General features: G+C 29.9%; 1 pseudogene; it reads left to right on the top strand.

Moving 5' to 3' along the window:
* The first annotated feature begins 1,031 nt into the window (after positions 1-1,031).
* LOC115033227 lies at positions 1,032-1,932 on the top strand (annotated as a pseudogene).
* The last annotated feature ends 2,355 nt before the right edge of the window (positions 1,933-4,287 follow it).

The raw sequence follows: 4,287 nt of genomic DNA on the forward strand, positions 1-4,287 counted from the left end.
CCCCCCTCTTTAACACAGTAGAAAATGAAAAAATGTCTAGTAGGTATATTCTAAAATTTAAAATGTTTATTTTTTAAATTATTTTTTTTTTTAACTGGCTTTATGCAACTCTATGAGGATGAGAAATGTGGACGATTTATCCATCAAAGAGTTCGTAGGAAAAAATGTATTTTGGATATTAAAGCATATTTGGACCTTAGAGAATATTTGGCCTATTTTACATATTTTAGAATATATTCTATTATTATGTTTCTAAAACATCGTGTATATTGTTAATTTCTCGATTTGTGATTTTTTTCTAGCTACAATATTTTATGAAGTATATAACTTAGCTGTCACCAAAGGGCATGCAAGTTATATATTGTTTTTACTAAAATATTTTGTTTTTTTATATATATGTTGCGGGCAAAGTAGACTTTCGGGCAATGTTCACATTGTCCGGTCTATGTATACTTTGCCCGCTGTTTTTGGGCAATATATTAAAATACTATTTTGACCGGGCAGGGTGATACTTTGCCCGTAGTAAATTAGACATTGTAACTTAAACAATCAACTATAATATTATGAAACCGTTGTCTGTTAGTATTTCAAATACCTATACTAGTATGAGCCGCGAGGTACCAATATACAAAACTCTCAATATTATCTCGTCAATTATTGTCGTTTCAAGATTATATTATCGGTAAATCGGTTTTACCTTTTAGATATTGTACAATAATTATTATCGTAATCATTGAATCGTACAAAATGTGAGTGGTTAATATTGCCCGGTTGAAAGTCGTTAGTAAGTATCGTCATAGTGTTAGTGTAGTGTTCGCTGTATTAACGTGTGTGGTATTTAAACTAAATTAATTGAAATGGAAGGGCAATATTTAAAAAATCTTGAAATTGCATTAAAAAATAAAAATGTTAATAGTACATATTTAACTAAAACTAAATACGACGAATTAATATCTGAAGTAAAACAACTTAAACTGAAATCAAGAGGCCATAAACTTTTGAAAAAATATGATGTAATAACAGTATCTGACATGGAAAAATTAATTGTTCCAGTGAGTAATGAAGGTAATGATCTTAAGTACTATGTTTTTAATGAAGAATTATTTAATATTATTCATGATACTCATTTGACTATCGGTCATGGTGGACGAAACCGTATGGAATATGAGCTTAATAAAAAATATAAAAACATTACAAGAGAATCAATTATGTTATATTTTTTAAATCTATGCATATCTTGTCAAAAAAAAGGCAGTACTGCAAAGAAAGGTCTTGTTGCAAAATCAATCATCTCAAATGAATTGAATTCGAGATGTCAAATTGATCTTATAGATATGCAAGCACAACCCGATGGAAACTATAAATTTATTTTAGTGTATCAGGACCATTTAACAAAATTTGTTTTGCTTCGCCCATTAACACATAAATGTGCCGAAGAAGTAGCTTATGTACTTCTTGATATTTTTACAACATTTGGCGCACCAGCGATTCGACGAAGTGACAATGGCCGAGAATTCGTAAATAAAATAATAAACGAATTTTGTAATATGTGGGAAGATTTAAAAATTGTACACGGAAAACCGAGACATTCGCAAAGTCAAGGGTCCGTCGAAAGGGCCAATCAAGATGTGGAAAACATACTTGCCACTTGGTTACAAGACAATAAAACAAAAAAAATGGAGTGAAGGACTAAAATTTGTCCAATTAATGAAAAATCGATCGTTACATCATGGAATAAAATGCAGTCCATATGAAGCAATGTTTGGATGTAGCGCTAAAATTGGATTAAAATCATCGGTACTTCAAATATCAATAATTAATAAATTAAAAACTGAAGAAGATTTAGAGGCAGCTATTACATCCATGAATACTGGTGATCGTTGTGAAGTTGATGAAACATTGATTGAAGAAAAAAATGAAGTCCCCAACTAGACTGGGCAATTCTATACAGCCTGGACAATGTATAATTTTGCCTACATTGCCCACCATAATCGGGCAGTACCATAATGCCCGGGCAATGTGAACATTGCCCGAAAGTTTACTTTGCCCGTAACATATATATATATATATTATAGCGAATGGCATAGCACAACAGAGTGTTACTACAACAGTCAATGAACAATGTGTTATAGTTTTTAAATTGTAATTTAATCTTTAACAAATATAATATTTAATCTGCTATCTTTTTACTATATTATAATTAATCATTTTGTTTTAATTTATATAATTTAATAAGTTGTAAAATGTTCGCAATAGTTCCAGTTATTGTAGCATTAAGGAAAATGGTTACCAGAACCAGAGGTAGAGGGTTATACGGAGATAATATAATATAATAAATTTACCAATCGAAGGGACAATATTATGGTAAATAATGGCTCAGTGACTGAGAGATTACTTAGGTAAATTTTTATTTTTACATATAATACTATATTAGTGTATAATTTGTAAAATATTTATCATATTAAATATTAATCGTTCATACAATTTAATCATCCATTACAATTCATATATAATATTGTTGTTGATTAATCATTTGCTTAATCGTTATTATTAAGTCATGACTATATAACACTATTCCTAAACAAGTGTTTTGAAGTTTAAACAATATATTTAATATTTATACATGATATGCATGTATTATAATAATTAAAATAATCTATCAGGGTTTGTTTTATCAAATTATTAAATTATTGTATGTTAATTATTATTATTATTATTTATTATAGGATATATTTGATTGGATTTATAAATTATATGATAAATTTATCGTTGTACCTATGATATTTTTAGTATCATTATTATTATTATTATTATTATTTTAATACAGTAGAGTACCTATTCACCGAATTAATAATTCTTAAGTTTGTGTGAAATGTTAATTGTAAAACTTTTTCCCAAAGTAAATTTGAAAAATACTGCGTTATTGGATTAACATCCAAGTTTAGACAAAAATTCGTGCTCTGCTATTGAGTTTATTTATAGTTAACTAGTACTGTTTTTTAATATAAATTAGTTTTGAACTAGTTAATTATATATTAAGTTGAATAAAACAAATATTTTTACATGCACATTGTTTTGTATGATATTTTTGAATTCAAACATGTTATAATGTATTACAAACATTTATTGTAATATTGATAAAAAAAAAAATTATACTTTCAATGTTTCTGTGGCCTTATAATACATTTCATGTACATTCTTTAATGTAAATTGTATGAAATTAAACACTATTTCTTATATATTTATAAAAAAAAAAAATGTCTTAATACTTAAATATTATGTATATTATAACTAACTCGAGGAAACTGAAAGGGGTAAGTGAAGACTGCCGTGGGTGTCGGTATTCATGGACGGAAGAGCCAACGACAATTCACTCCACTAACCAAAAGTTTTCAAGCTATAATATGTAATAAACATATATTGTGAATATTATAAAATACGCATGAACATTGCCTTGGTGGCTTGGTGTTTGTATGCCAACAAAATTCATGTTTTACAGTCCAGCAAGAAGATACAGTCGGAGGAGGTTGGAGTACCTTTATTCTTCGCTACTGGATAAACAAGGAACATGCAATCAGCAAATACAACACTACCACTAACACAGCTACCGTTGCTTGACTTCCCAAATCTGGGGTCCAGATTTAATTGGACAAGAGGTACATGTAACGAATGTCGTCATCGACATCGTACATTACTCCCTACGTTGAGCACGGCTAATATGCTGAGTGTTAGCAATGGAAAATGCGTGTATATTGTGTATGAACTATATATATTGCTGACGCGATGTTTAGCTTGCGTCGTGTTAATAATCGACCGGGACGCCTGGTGGAAAAGAGTTAAATAGAATGGTCGTAAGTCGATAGTGAACAGTCAACAGTCAAGAGTCAATAGTCATAATCGAAGGAGGAGTCTATGGTCGGCAATCAATAGTCAGAGTGGATGGTCGATAGTGGAACTCGATGGTTGACAACGACCTTAAGAGGACCTACAGAAGACCAGCTCAACCCACATTTGGACATCGGCACCCACGACACACCATGACCCGATCAGTAACCCCGAGTTATAATTTATAAGTATACTTTCGCTGTTGTAACTTGTAGTAGGTAATAAGAATACATTAATATTCAATAACAGATACATATATATATATATTATACCTATTAACAATAATTATGAATCGGTATATCGCGAAAAGATTAGTCATACAATGGAAGCACGTAGTAGCGACGGAGTTAACAAATGAATTTTACGGCTCAAAAGAAAACCACGATAGTTCTTAAATAATAA

Source organism: Acyrthosiphon pisum, chromosome X (assembly GCF_005508785.2).
Source record: "Acyrthosiphon pisum isolate AL4f chromosome X, pea_aphid_22Mar2018_4r6ur, whole genome shotgun sequence".
NCBI lineage: Eukaryota > Metazoa > Arthropoda > Insecta > Hemiptera > Aphididae > Acyrthosiphon > Acyrthosiphon pisum.